This window comes from Scyliorhinus canicula, chromosome 1 (genome assembly GCF_902713615.1).
Source record: "Scyliorhinus canicula chromosome 1, sScyCan1.1, whole genome shotgun sequence".
Classification (NCBI taxonomy): Eukaryota; Metazoa; Chordata; class Chondrichthyes; order Carcharhiniformes; family Scyliorhinidae; genus Scyliorhinus; species Scyliorhinus canicula.
This window is the reverse complement of record NC_052146.1, coordinates 122,295,970-122,312,072: the sequence shown is the minus strand read 5'-3', so window position 1 is coordinate 122,312,072 and position 16,103 is coordinate 122,295,970. Positions and strand designations below refer to the sequence as shown.

The 16,103-nt window shown below is 43.9% G+C and overlaps 1 protein-coding gene across 9 annotated transcripts in view; it reads left to right on the top strand.

The window, feature by feature from the left end:
- LOC119967034 (transcription factor HIVEP3) overlaps nucleotides 1-16,103 on the top strand; it is a 537,108-nt gene that overhangs the window by 420,332 nt on the left and 100,673 nt on the right. For 5 of the 9 annotated variants that reach the window (XM_038799046.1, XM_038799055.1, XM_038799077.1 and 2 more), the window contains one exon: nucleotides 14,011-14,058. The exons of the other annotated variants lie outside the window; for them this stretch is intronic. The gene's annotated coding sequence lies outside the window, so the exon portion shown is untranslated. The remainder of the gene's footprint in view (nucleotides 1-14,010; nucleotides 14,059-16,103) is intronic. 9 annotated transcript variants of the gene reach the window in all.

Genomic DNA, 16,103 nt, shown 5'->3' with positions numbered 1-16,103 from the left:
TTTTCAGTAAATCTTTTGCTCATTATTCTGCACCCTCAGAGTGTGGAAGATGTAGAAGACCGCATAGTACTGAGACTTACATCCAATAAGGCAACATCAGTGGTGGCTGGTGTTCAGTAACCTCAGAATGATGTGATCAATATGTTAATAAGCTGGAGTTTCCTCAGCTCTCCCAATGACTCAATAACCTGCTCTTTCAGTTGTTTTCCTTTGTTTATTTTTCATTTTTTCTTGTAATGTGGGCATGACTGGCATGTATCACCTACCTTGTAGTTTGATAACTGTGCCTCATCAGACAGCCTCTATGAGTCTGTGGGGCTGGAGTCACTTGCAGGCTAGATCAAGTAAGGACGGCACATCTGTTACCTTTGCAGAATGGCCCGAGGTCAACTATTTGGAATTGTTTCTAATAATCCGATTGTTTCATGTTCACTGATATCACTGTATTATTGTCCAGTTCCTTTTTACCATGACTTCAGATTCACAAGTGGGATTTAAGCTCACATACTCTGAATTATTGGATTTCTTAAGGGGAAATCGCGTTTAACCAACTTGCAGGAGAGTTTGGAAGAGCTGACTGAGAGGGTTAATGAGGGGACTGCTGTTGATGTTATGTGCATGAACTTTCAAAAGGCATTTGATATAGTGCCCCACAACAGAATTGTTAGCAAAGTTATATCTCATGGTGTAAAGGGGACAGTAGCAATGTTGGATGCAAAACTGAGAAATAGGAAACAGAGTAACAGTCAATGAATATATTTTGGAAGATTTGTAGTGGTGTTCCCCACAGGTTGGTACTGGGACCTTTGCTCTTCCTGATAGGTATTAATGATCTAGATCTTGCTATGCAGGAGACAATGTCTAAGTGTGCAGATGAGACAAAACTTCGAAGTATTATAAACTGTGAGGAAGACAGTGTAAAACTTCAAATGGACCGACACAAGTTGGTGGAGTGGACAGATAAGTGACAGATGAAATTCAATGTGGAGAAGTGTGAGCGAAGGAAGGATATGGAGAGACAATATAAAATAAGGGTTACAACTCCAAAGAGTGTGCAGGAACAGAGAGACCTGGGTGTATATGTGCATAAGTCATTAAAGGTTGCAGGGCAGATGGAGAGAGAAATTCATAAAGCATACAGCATACATGTATTAATAGGGGCATAGAGATCAAGAGCAAGGAGGTTATGTTGAACTTGTATAAGACACTAGTTAGACCTCAGCTGGAATATTTTGAACAGTTCTGGACATCACACTATAGGAAAGCTGTGAATGCATTGGAGCAAGAGTGCAAAAGAGGTTTACAAGAATGGTTCCAGTGGTGAGAAACTTCAGTTCTGTGGACAGAATGGAGAGTTTGGGACTGTTGCCCTGGGAGGGAAGATGACTAAGAGGAGATTTGATATAGATGTTCAAAATCATGAGGGGGCTAGAGTAGATCGGGACAAACTATTCCCACTCATAAAAGGATTGAGAATAAGAGGGCACAGGTTTAAAGTGATTTGCAAAAGAAACAAATGCAACATGAGAAAAATATTTTTCATACGAGTGGTTAAAGTCTGGAATGCACTGCCTGGACGTGAAGTTGAGGCTGGTTCAATTGAGGCACTCAAGAGGGCATTAGTTGATTACTTGAAATAGATACAATGTGCAAGGATAGGGGGAAAATGCAGGGGAATGGTACTAAGTTATAACGTTCACCTGGAGAGCCAGTGCAAACACGATGGTCAGAATGACTCCTTCTGCAGCATAAGAATTCTGTCCCGTAACATCACCACCCCACTCTTTTCCCTGAAATGGTTTGGATCTGGACTTTTAGATGAAGGTTGAAACATCAAACTTTCCTGTCTATTTTCAGTTGTTGACGGACCTTCTACCAAGTTCCAACGTATTGCAGAATAAGGACTCAACCATTTTGGACTGCGATGAGAAATTTCTTCAATTATAGGGTTTTAAATGTTTGGAATTCTCTAGCTCAGGAATTGGTGGATGCTCAGTCATTGAGTACATTCAAGTCAGAGATTGTTAGATTTTTGGCTACGAAGCCAATTCAGGAATTAGGGTAGTGTAGGACTATGAAGTTAAGGCAAAATCAGATTTTCTTGAATGGTAGACAAACCCGTAGGGCCAAATGGCCATCCGTTGCTCCCATTTCTTCTGTTCTTATGTTGTATAGGGAGAAACACCTATACCAGGAGTGTGGTTCGAATGTGGCATTGATTACCAGAAAGAGCAGTTGAGGCAAATTGTATTGATGCATTTACTGGGAAGTGAGATGAAAGTGAGGGTGAGGAATATGATAATAGGGTGAAATGATTCTGTCCTCCGATCATGTGGACCACATACACTGACATGGATCTGCTCCTGTGCTCTATAATTTTACAAAATATTGATTTTCAACAAAAAACAGACTAACGTCAGAGCTGTCTTTCACCCTCTCTCTCAATGACACAGCCACCTCTTCTTTTCTCACTTGGTGACGTCAAGCAGTGCACCATGCGCTGTGTGGGAAGTGGGGGTCAGAGTGCATGTGGGCAGGAGACGCATAGCTCTGATGCGCATGAGGCTTCTTGTTGATCTTGGTAATGCAGGACAATATTTTAATGTCTGTTTCTGAAAGACAGTCATTTCAATTACAGGTACGGGAATAATGATTCAGCCATGGCATGTTCTAAAGAAGCCTGCAGACATGCACAGTTGGATAATGAGTTGGCTTGTCATCATTGTTCTGTGGTACAACTCACCTCGAGTCAGCCTTCGTGGTTTGTCATATGACTAGTGGTTTGACGAGTAGTGTACGGGGGGGGGGGGGTAAATATGAATGTATTGCGGGAGTTGCCAGCTCTACTCCCACTTCCCTGACCTGCAATTGGATGACCTTCAGGGTGGAGGAGGGAGGGGAATTCCCCCCCCCCCCCCCCCCCCCGCAAAAAATATGACTGGTGAGCTATGAGGGAGGAGGGCCCAGAGTCTTGACGTCTATCCAGCTCAAAGTGCACATTGGCCAAGAGTTTTCTGGAACAGTGCATGCCCCTGAATTAATGTTTTCTGCACATCATGCAGCTGACAAGAATATTGTGCTATGAATTGCTGGAACTGTGAGCTAAGAATGAGGACAATGGGATAATCCAGACCTTAATGAGCAACAGGACTAACAATCTACCTCCTCAACAAATGGGATCTAAGGTTTGAAAAGGAAGGACGGAGAAGGAAATAGGGTGACTCAGGGGATGGAAGAGAAATAAAGAGAGAGAGAGAAAGGTTTGATGAAGAGGCTGAGGCACTGTAGTATCCCAGCGCTACAGGGCACAGCATTTTGACAGGTTTTCCTGCTCTTGATTGCTCACCGTGCTGTTGCTCAGCGGGTATGACTCTTTCCTCCACATCCAAAGGTTGGGAGTTCAACCCTGACTCGACAACTTAAGCACATGAACTAGCCTGGCATTTCCATGCGATACTAAGAGAATCTTGTATCGTAAGTACATATGTAAGAGGAGCCGTTTGTCAGATTGCAATGTTCTTGTCCGATGGCCTGATTTATATTACAAGAACACTTACAGATAAAGCTATAAATGATGTATTACCGTTAACTGTGGATAAACTATATACAAAACAGATAAATAACAGTATTAACATGCACAAGCAACCTCTCTCTTCAGCTCCCTCCAGCCAATCTGAGGGGTCACCTGGCTCTAACATTCACTTATATACTAATAAGGCTCCTCGTGGTCAGTCGGTGAATTACAACACAACCATGTTATCACCCCATCCCCTTTGAAGGAATAAATGAATATATTATCATCAATATATTTACATGTGCTATCATTAGCCTGTGAATCTAACAGTATTAATTTTTGTTTGAATGTTTTTTTAAAAAACTGGTTTAACAAATATATATATAAATATATATATATATATATATGTACATACGAACAACATAGTGTGTACAAATAGTCCAAATCTACAAATTGAATCGATCATGTTTTCTTCTGACTCTGGTTGATCTTCTCAAAGTTTGACCTTGCTGCTCAGAACTTGTAGATTCAATGTTCTCCATGACATTCTCATGCTCAGGAACTGCTGATCTATCTGACAGAGATGTGGTACGCAACGTTCTATTCATGAGTAACTGCTGGCGATCTACCATGTGACAATGGTGAGGCTCTATAACTCAATAGTGTGAGATATGGATCAGATTGGCTGTCCAACAATTCTTCAACAATTGCTTAACAATATGTACACTTTTTTCGACTTTTTCCATTGGCAACAGACTCAACGTGACGTGATTGAATTCATACGTGAAGGCGAAGTGTTGCCACTCTTTACAGCTAAAACGAGGACCGTTGTCACTCATGACAATTTGAGAAATTCCGTGTCTAGCAAAAATTGACTTGGTATGCAGTATTGCAGTGTTTGGCCTATGTCTGGCAGTGCAGCCATTTCAGGATAGTTTGAAAAGTAGTCTCTCATCATTAAATAATCTTTCCCTCATAAGTGAGAGATCCATAGCTACTTTCTGCCATGGAGTCGTAGGCTAATCAGATATTTGCATAAGTTCTCTTGTTTGTTTGCAACCATGCGGCTGGCATGTGTCACAACAACTGACCATCCTGTCAATATCCTGGTTTATACCTCGCCAGTAAACAGAGTCACAAGCTCTCCATTTATATTTTTTAATCCCTCGATGTCCTTCATGTGTCCTCTTTCGCACATCCTTGTGAAGAGATTGAGGTATAATCATAGTGTTCAAATGAATCACCACTCCATTGGTGATACTGAGTTCAGATCTTACATTGTAGAACTCCATACATTGATCTCTGGGCCAGTGTGAGTTGATGTTCCTCATCACCTCTTGAAGAATTTGATCCTTCCTAGTGTCTTCTTGGATCTCACGTAGTTTCGCATCTGATACTGGTAGGAGGGTGGAAATAAGATTAACATGCAGATCTACATCTTCAGCAATTTCATTACTAATATTTTATATCGGTCCTCTCGATAATGCATCTGCTAAGAACAAATATTTGCCTGGTGTGTAGATGAGATTGAAGTAAAGCGTTGTAACTTAATCATCAACCTCTGAATGCACGGAGACATCTGGTTGAGATTTTGTTTGATGATGCTAACCAACGGATGATGATCTGTCTCAACTGTGAATGTTGGAAGCCAAAGATGTTGTTGTGGAATTTCTCCAAGCCTACAACTAAACGCAGGCATTCTTTTTTGATTTGAGCGTACCTTTGCTCTGTTGTCATCATTGATCGTGATGCATATGTAACTGGTTTCCATTCGTTATGCCCAAGTTGCAAAAGAACTGCTCCCAGACCATCTTTGGATGTGTCTGCTAACACTTTAATATACTTAGATGGGTCAAGAAATGAAAAATCTGGCATGGTGTTTCGTGAAGTCTTGAGCTTCTTCCACTCTTGCTCATGTTGCTCAGTGAAATCCGTTGTCTTGTGTAGGAGATCGGGTAGATGTGTTGTTTTTGCTGACGGGTTTGGAATGAATTTCCCTATAAAATTGATCATACCCATCACTCTTAAGATTACTTTCTTGTTGTGTGTTTTGGCATGTTGAGAATTGCTTGGATTTTGTCCTTGTCAGGTTCAATGCCATGTGATGAGAGCTTGTCACCTAGGAATGTGACCTCAGTTACTCCAAATTGGCACTTTTAATGTTGAGTTTCAACCTTTTTCTCCTGACGCTGATTAGAACTTGAAGCAACCTCGTATTGTGCTTTTCTATGGTTGAGCCCCAAATGATGATATCATCCACGTACACACGTACACGTTCGATGTCTTCGATTATGTGCTCCATGGGATGGTGAAAAATGTCTGATGCCGAAATTATACCAAATGGTATTCTCAGAAAGCAGTACCATCCAAATGGCGTATTTTGTACTTTATTCCTCTAGCTTTAGTTGCCAGAAACCCTGAGATGCATCAAGTTTCATAAAGAATTGTGCACCATCCATCTCAGATGTGATTTCTCATGCTTTGGTATTTGGTACAGGTCTCTTTTGATATTCTCGTTAAGATCTTTAGGATCCGTGCACATGTGAAAAACCTTTTTGTTAGTGTGCGAAAAACTGCAGGAACTTTCCTTCCTTTTTTCAGAAGTTTTTGGAAAAAGGGGGCAACCGGAATGCCTTTTTCCAAGAAGACGCCTCCATTACTGAGGACCATTTTATAATGCTGTGCTGCTAGCTCATGAGCCTGACAAATCTTAACTATTTGTTCCAAAGACAGCTCCGATTCCCTCAACAACCGTTCCCTCAGCTTATTTTCATTCACACCAAACACAATTTGATCCCGAATCATGGAAGAGTCCACTGCAGAAAAATTGCAGGTTTTAGCTTTCAACTTTAAATCAGTGATGAAATGATCTTTGGATTCTTCTGTCTTCTGTAAACATGATCTAAACACATAGCGTTCATAAATTTAATTCTTTCTGGGGTGCAATGTGCATCAAATCTTCAAATTACTTTGTTAACATTTTTACGATATTCATCGTTTGCAAATTTAAACATGTTAAACACAGCAATTACTTTGGGCCTTGCGGCTGTTAGGAGCATCGCTACCTTATGGGAATCTGATGGAGCTCCTAAATTTATTGCAGTAAGAAATAGATTAAATTGTTGTTTAAACACACGGCAGTTGCTATCCACATTACCATGAAATCTGAGACTTAGTGGTGGCTTCAACGACTCCATGCTGTTAATTCTGGCAGTCTGCAAAATCTTCAAATCTCTGTGGATCTCGTGGCAGGCTGATTCTTTTTCAGTGTTAAATAACATTCGAACCTGGTACCATGTAATGTTCTTTTTAGATGGCATAATTTCTATTACAAGAACACTTGTGGCTAAAGTTATAAATGATTTAACATTAACTGTGGGTAATCTATATACAAAACAACAAATGAATATCAGTATTAACATGCGCACGCAACCTCTCTCCAGCTCCCTCCAGCCAGTCTGACGGGTCACCTGACTCTAACATTCACTTTTATACTAATGAGACTCCTACTGGTCAGTCGGTGAATTACAACATAACCATGATATCACCACAAGATGTCTCCAGCAGGTTAGACTGAAGCCTCGCCTGCCCCCTAAGGGGGGAAAGTGTGTGTGTGGTGTGTGTGTGAGAGGGGGGTGGGGAGGTGTGAAAGATTCCGCGATACTTTTTTAAAAGAACAGTTTTGTCTCTGCAGTGTCCTGACCAGCATTTTCTCTCAACCAACATTACTTAAAAACAGATATCACACATTCCTGGGAGCTTGCTGTGTTAAAACCGGCTACCAGATTTTCCACTTGACAAGTAGTGACTGCAGTTCAGATAAATACTTTTTGGCTGCCGAGTGCTTTGCGACCACCCGAGGTTGTGAAATTCCCCTGCAGGAGGCACTGCCATCATGTTAGGCTTGGCAGAGAGCTGAAACATACGGTGGTGGAATCATGATATTTAGTACTTATTTAATTGCTGACAGTCTTTCAGTGAACCCAAAGAGAAAATGCTGGAAGAGTCTTTCAGTGAGCATTGCTTTGTGGAGAATTTGAATCTTATCACAAGAACACACCGTGCCTCAGGGAATCACTGTTTTGTCATCTGGGGCATATTTCTATTTATCTTCTGGCTGTGGCCACGTGCCAGTTGTTTGGCTCTGAAGAGAGGTGCACTCTTGAGAGTATCAGTGATGTCACAGAGGGAAGGCAGACCATGGAACATGTGGAATTAACCCTTTAGGTGGATGAGCTTGAGTTTTGAAACACATGCACCATGTAGTCAAGATTTGAAGATTTTGCAGACTGCCAGAATTAACGACGTGGAATCGTTGAAGCCACCACTGAGCCTCAGATTTCATGGTAATGTGGACAGCAACTGGCATGTGTTTAAACAACAATTTAATATTTTTCTTACTGCAATAAATTTAGGAGATCAATCAGATTCCCATAAGGTAGCGATGCTCCTAACAGCCGTGAGGCCCAAAGTAATTTCCACCTGCAGAAACCCTTATGGCAGGGGTGGGCAAACAAAGGTTTTTATGCGGCCCGCCAATGAGGTGCCCGGAATCATAACCGGCATTTTTGAAAAGCCGCCGGGGAAAAGCCGCTGAAGTAAATGTGCTTATTCAATAAGCGCATTTACTTCAGCGGCTTTTCCCCGGTGGCTTTTCAAAAATGCCGGTTATGATTCCGGGCACCTCATTGGCGGGCCACATAAAAACGCGCGTAGTGTTGTGGATGAGTGGGGCTGTCTCATTGGTCGGTTTAGTTGGGTGTGCGACCAATAGGAGTCCAGGTTACAAACAATAAGCCTTATTATTGTTTGTAACCTGGACTCCTATTGGTCGCACACCCAACTAAACCGACCAATAAGGCAGCCCCACTCATCCACCCCACTACGCGCGTTTTTATCGTTGACTCGGCTAGGCTGTGCTTCTGTCAGTGTTAAGGATCAGCACAAGCAACTTGACACCTGATTTCAACAAACTGGTAAATGACTGCAGTCAGATGCATCATTCTCATTGACATTGCTCTGTTACTTACTGAGTTACTTTGTTTTTCAAATAAATGTGTTTTTTTTTCTTTAAAGACCTTTTATTTTGGCTATTTAAAATATTAATTATTTTACTTAATATACTATGCGGTCCTTTAAAATTGTGAATTTCTGAATGTGGCCCTTGCACGGAAAAGTTTGCCCACCCCTGCCTTATGGTGTCACCTTACCATTATCCTATCTCCTCTCTTTAGCCTCTCGGGGTGGTGCCCTGCAGTGTAACCCTTGACCCAATATAAAGCTGGGAACTGCACCACTGATTGATGCGTGGGCCATTCCTACTGTTTGTCAGCTACAGGCCCAATGTCACCGTGCTTCTGTCCACCAACCATTGCTTCACAGACTTTCCAAAGAGTGAACAAGGAAAATATACATATTTACAATTGCTAACATGCGTGTAAATAAAAGTTGAGTGAGCACACAGGCGCCATCTGGTGGTGCACCTGGGAGAAACACCTTTGCTTTCCAGAATTCTGCTGCATTGCGAATGCAGTAGTCAAGAACTTTGAGAGGTACTCATCCCTATTAATGAACAAAAAGAACCCAGCAATTTGTGGAGTAAAAGAGATACACCATGAATCCCAATTCTCTGAAAATTGCCGTTAGCCTCATTGCACCCAATGAAACCTGCATTCATATAGTGCCTTTCACAAACTTAGGACATTCTAAAGTACTTTACAGCTAATGATGTATAGCTGAAATGCAGCCACTGTTGTAATGCGAGAAATGTGGCAACTAATTTGAATACAGCAGGCTCCCACCAATAGTAATGAGATCATGAATAGATCCTCCATTTTATTGATGTCAGTGACAGCTAGCTATTTAGCCAGCACAGAAAAGAGCCCTCCCACCATGAAACTCTCCAACTGAGGTTAATGCTGATTATCACACACACACACACAATTTACAGGCAGAAGGAGGCCATTCGGCCCATCGAGTCTGCACCGGCTCTTGGAAAGAGCACCCTACCCAAGGTCAACACCTCCACCCTATCCCCATAACCCCGTAACCCCACCCAACACTAAGGGCAATTTTGGAAACTAAGGGCAATTTATCATGGCCAATCCACCTAACCTGCACATTTTTTTAAAATGTTTTTTATTCAGTTTTCATATTTTATATTGAACAAATAACAAATTATTAGAGAGAGAAAAAAAACATGCAAAAATTAACATATATATTTACAGGTAAGCATCTTCGTAATAACAACTGTGGCCGCCCCCCTTTAGCCGGCATACACATTTTACATTCCCCAATATGGCCGAGGCACATGTTATAGGCATTTATTTACAGTTTGTTTTGGGCCTTAGCTAGCCATCAAACCCCCATAACGAACCCGTAGCGCCCCCCCCCCCCCCCCCCCCCCCCCCCCCCCCCGAGGCTACTTTCCATCGATTCCCGTCCATTTCCCCCTGATTCTTGGCCACCCGACTATTCTTCCTCTTGTTCGTTGGCCACAAACAGGTCCCGGAACAATTGCATGAATGGCTCCCACGTTCTGTGGAAGCAGTCATCCGACCCTCGGATGGCGAATTTGATTTTCTCCATTTGGAGAGATTCCGAGAGTTCGGACAGCCAGTCTGCAGCTCTGGGTGGTGCTGCTGACTGCCAGCCAAACAGGATTCTACGGCGGGCGATCAGGGAGGCAAAGGCAAGGGCGTCCGCCCTCCTCCCCAGGAATAGATCTGGCTGGTCTGAAACCCCGAAGATTGCCATTATCGGGCATGGCTCCACCCTCACCCCCACCACTTTGGACATAGCCTCGAAGAAGGCTGTTCAGTACTCCACAAGTCTGGGGCAAGACCAGAACATGTGGGCGTGGTTGGCCGGGCCTCTTTGGCACCGTTCACATCTGTCCTCCACCTCCGGGAAGAACCTACTCATACGGTTTCTTGTTAAGTGGGCTCTATGTACCACTTTTAGTTGCGTCAGGCTGAGCCTTGCGCACGTGGAGGTGGAGTTGACCCTATGCAGTGCTTCACTCCAGAGTCCCCACCCTATCTCAATCCCCAGGTCGTCCTCCCATTTCATTCTTGTTGCGTCCAGTACAGTGTCGTCCCTTTCTACCAGTCGGTCATACATGTCGCTACAGTTCCCTTTCTCTAGGATACTTGAGTCCAGTAGGTCTTCCAGTAGTGTCTGTCGTGGCGGTTGTGGGTATGTCCTTGTCTCCTTTCGTAGGAAGATTTTGAGCTGCAGGTACCGTAGCTCGTTCCCCCCAGCTAGCTGAAATTTCTCTGTCAGTTCGTCCAGTATTGCGATCCTGTCGTCCATGTATAGGTCCCTGACTGTCAGTGTCCCCCCATCCTGCCTCCACCTTTTGAAGGTGGCGTCAGTCAGTGCTGGTGTGAACCTATGGTTGTTGCAGATGGGAGCCTTGTCCGACATTTTGGTCAGGCCAAATTGCTGCCGCAGTTGGTTCCAGGATTGGAGGGTGGCTGTCACCACTGGGCTGCTGGAGTGTTTTTTGGGTGGGGATGGGAGTGCTGCCGTGGCAAGGGCCCGGAGGGAGGTCCCCATGCAGGAGGCCTCCTCCACACGCACCCACTCGGCTTCTGGCTCCTGGATCCATCCCCTTACTCGCTCGGCTGTTCCCCCCCGCCCCCCCCCTCCCATACGAGCGCCATGATAAGTTTGTCCAGCACTTTGAAAAAGGCCTTGGGGATGTAGATCGGAATGGATCTAACCCCCCCCCCCCCCTTGCGGGTGTACTGGGAAGATTTCGCTTTTGCTCATGTTGAGTTTGTAGCCTGAGAAGGCTCCAAACTCTTTCAGGATCCCCCTCCAATTTTTTGCTGCCCTGAGCGCAGTTGCTAGCGGTTCAGTTGCTAGTGCGAACAGCAGCGGGGACAGTGGGCATCCTTGTCTGGTGCCCCTGTGCAGCTGGAAGTATTGGGAGTTGGTATTGTTGGTCCATACACTCGCCATGGGAGCATTGTATAGGAGCTTTACCCAAGCGGTGAACCCTGTTCCAAGCCTGAACCGCTCCAGTACCTCTATGAGGTAAACCTGCACATCTTTGGACTGTGGGAGGAAACCGGAGCACCCGGAGGAAACCCACGCACACACGGGGAGGATGTGCAGACTCCGCACAGACAGTGACCCAAGCCGGAATCAAACCTGGGACCCTGGAGCTGTGAAGCATTTGTGCTATCCACAATGCTACCGTGCTGCCCAATATGAATTGCTGGATTTACAAATTATTCGTCTGTTGTCATTTGGGGCTAGTATTTCACATTGACGATCACTGATGTTCACCTGATTGATGGTCCTGATTTGACACTCATCCCTGGAGGTTCACATTGGGAATGGTGACACTTTGGAATGTCACTCCAGCATGTATTTTATCACTTCTAGAGTTTTTATTGTCTTCGTAATACTTTTGAGCTAATTTTGCATTCTGCAATCTTGGTAGTTTTGGAAGGCAATCACTTTCACATTGCAAAGATGTGCAACATTCAGAAATGCAAATTTGATGGACTGCTTCCAGAAAATAACATTTTGGGTTACAGCATATGACTAATTTCAGACTTGATGCGTGCTGAATGGAATATTCTGTGGGAGGAACTTTGGACCTCTGGTTCCCAAGGTTCTCCACAATTGGGGCTTTTCTTCATCTTGTGTCTGGCTCTGTTGTCAACTAATTGATAGATCTTGATTGTGGTTGGTCAAAAACTGTTTTTATCATTGTATCATGTGACTGCCAAGACAGTAGAAGGCAAAAGAGATGGGCTTTGCTCTGATTTTGTCCAGCAATCCCTATGAAAGCAATTCCACTATTCACAATCATGATGGACCAGATGGCTGGTCCTTTACCTCTTGGATGTAGAATGTTTGTCCAGTTTGCACACTACTAACTCACTAACCTTCCAAGGAGCTTCTGTTCCCAATTCAACTGGGTTGGAATGCACACGGCTTCTGCTTCTTTTTCTCCTTGTTTCTTTTTCTCTATATGTTCTCTCATTCTTGATTCACCTTCTTCCTTTCCCTCTCTTTCTATCCTGCACATCAGGCACTACCTGCCGAGAGTTATAGAGCCGTGAATAATTACACCAAGCAAAGTCGACTCTATTTTTCCTGAAAAGACCAATGGAAAAAGACAAATGCAGCAAAATTAGCAATCATGACCTCACCATCTCCCCCTCTTCCAAAAACTAACAGCACGTGGAGGTGTTTCTTTCGCAACTATCAAGTAGATCATTGAGATGTTGGCAACCTCCATGCAGGCTGCACGTTACTTTCCTGTGTGGCTAATGTGCATTTTGATGCATAACTCTGCTTTCTGGATCACAGATTTAAACCTACAGTGTTGTAAATTGAAAGTGGTACAGTTGTTTTCATTGGCCCTTTGCATTGCTATGGCTATTTGTATTGGCCACAGATGCTGTCAGACTGGGTGACTGCTGAAATAACTATTGCGGTGAAGTAACAGGAAATATCTGCATTGCTATATTTTGGTAGCAGTTCATTTCTCTCTCTTTTTCTTCCTCAATTACTGCAGGGTTTTTTAAAAACTGGTCAACTGATGGGTGATCGGATGGTGAGGGGAATAGGGGAGGGGGAATTCCTGGATTGAGGGCCGTCTGCAGTAAAGTTGCCAACACTCCCAAGATTGCCCTTGAGTCTCCATTAATTGAAAATTAATCTCCAGAGCATTATTGCAAGCAACAATGCCGCTCCCCCACCCAACCCCCGGAGCAACATTCTAAAAGCGTTTTTTAAAATGTGCATTATTGTTTTAATTTACCTTAGTTAAAATAATATTGGAAATAAGATGAAAGCCAACAGCTTGACTGGCAATCAGAAATCATCCAATTGAATAACAAAGCATTTGTCAGCTTTCCAATTGGCCGGCAAGACAGGACACCCTGAGGGTGGGAATGTTGGGTGACCAATGGTGAGGCAGGGGCTGGTTGGAGCAGGAGGTCATGTGACAACACATCCTCCAGGAATATGGCAAACCAGAGTTGGCAACCTTAGTCACAGAACAATTTAGAACATAGAACATACAGTGCAAAAGGAGGTCATTCAGCCCATCGAGTCTGCACCAGCCCACTTAAGCCCTCACTTGCACCCTGTCCCCGTAACCTCAAAATCCCTCCTCACCTTTTTTGGTCACTAAGGGCAATTTATCATGGCAAATCCACCTAACCTGCACGTCTTTGGACCGGAGCACCCGGAGAAAACCCACGCAGACACGGGGAGAATGTGCAGACTCTGCACAGACAGTGACCCAGCGGGGAATCAAACCTGGGACCCTGGCGCTGTGAAGCAACAGTGCTAGCCACTTGTGCTACCATGCTGCCCCAACGGAATTTGAAGGAATAAATGGGAGCTGACGATGTCTATGTTAAATGAGCGGCTTGATGCAGCTCTGACTGCAGCAGTCCCAGTATGTGAATTGCCAGAAGATTCTCCCATTTTCCTTTATCGAGATGTATGTTTTCCTTTTGCAGAGATAACTAAAACAGGAGCTTGTGAAGAACCAAATTCAGGAACAACAGGTACAGGAGCAGTTTTGATCCGATGTATAGTAATGGTGCATGATTGTAATCGTCCATCAATTATTTTTCAACTCTCTTATTTTTGCTGTTGCGTGTGGTGATTTGTGATAAATGAACCCCCACTCTCTCTCTCTTTCTCCCCTGCTGTGAGAATAAGCTTATTTCAAATTGTCCTGAACCTGGAATCACGTGAGCAGCTTGTTTCTGAATTGCCAAACTTGAGGATTATACACAGAATTAACGATCAATCTCCAGGACACATACATAGAACATAGAACTGTACAGCACAGTACAGGCCATTCAGCCCTCGATGTTGTGCCGAACTAGTCTGAAACTAAGATCAAATCAACCTACTCCCAATCATTCTATTGCACTCCATATGCCTATCCAATAACCGCTTGAAAGTTCCTAAAGTGTCCGACTCCACTACCATAGCTGGAAGTGCATTCCACACCCTAACCACTCTCTGAGTAAAGAACCTATCTCGGACATCCCTCCTATATCTTCCACCATGAACCTTAGAGTTATGCCCCCTTGTAACAGCTACATCCACCCGAGGAAAAAGTCGCTGAATGTCCACTCTATCTATCCCTCTCATCATCTTATACACCTCAATTAAGTCATCTCTCATCCTCCTTCGCTCCAATGAGAAAAGCCCTAGCTCCCTCAACCTTTCCTCATAAAACCTACCCTCCATCCAGGCAGCATCCTGGCAGATCTCCTTTGCACCCTTTCCAATGCTTCCACATCCTTCCTATAATGAGGTGACCAGAACTGCACACAATACTCCAAATGTGGTCTAATCAAGGTCTTGTACAGTTGCAGTATAACCTCACGGCTCTTAAACGCAATCCCCCGTTAATAAATGCTAACACATTTTAGGCTTTCTTCACGGCTCTATCCACTTGGGTGGCAACTTTCAGAGATCTATGGACATGAACTCCGAGATCTCTCTGCCCGTCCACATTCTTCAGAAACTTGCCGTTAACCCTGTAATCCGCATTCAAATTTGTCCTCCCAAAATTAATCACCTCACACTTATCAGGGTTAATCTCCATCTGCCTCTTTGCAGCCTACAACAGCTCTCCACATTATCCACTACTGCACCAATCTTGGTGTCATCAGCAAATTTACCAACCCAACCTCCAACTCCATCATCCAAGTCATTGATAAAAATCACAAATAGCAGAGGACCCAGCACTGATCCCTGTGGTTACACCACTGGTGAGTAAGCCCCAGGAGAAAAATTAGAGAAGCATTAAAAACAAACTATTTCAACCCTTATGATGATTAGATAAGTAAAATAACTTACTGGCTTATTAGACAAGGTGCTGAATTGGCACGGCGGTTGCACCAAATGGTTATCTGCTTCACATGCCTAAGAGGTCTGAGCGGCCTTTGGCCCAACCCAACCCAAGCCGGCATGATTGCCTGCCCTGGACGGTAAGATCAGAAATCCAGCACGGACTTGGTCCCGAGGTTGCTGGTTTTGAGACACTGCATCTGGATTAGTTAGGAAAGAAAAGGCTTTTTGGCTGAGAGTTGAAAATCAGACCAAAAGACCATAAGTCATAGGAGCAGAATAGGCCACTTGGCCATCGAGTCTGCTCCGCCATTCAATCATGGCTGATATTTTTCTCATCCCCATTCTCCTGCTTTCTCCCCATAACCCCTGACCCCTTATGAATCAAGAACCTATCTATCTCTGTCTTAAAGACGCTCAGTGATTTGGTCTCCACAGCCGTCTGTGGCAAATAGTTCCACAGATTCACCATCCTCTGCTGAAGAAATTCCTCCTCATTTCTGTTTTAAAGGATCGCCCATCAGTCTGAAGTTATGCCCTCTGCTTCTAGTTTTTCCTACAAGTGGAAACATCCTCTCCATATCCACTCTATCCAAGCCTTGCAGTATTCTGTAAGTTTCAAAAAGATCCCCCCCTCATCCTTCTAAACTCCAACGAGTACAGACCCAGAGTCCTCAACCGTTCCTCATATGATAAGCTCTTTATTCCAGAGATCATTCTTGTGAACCTCCTCTGGACCCTT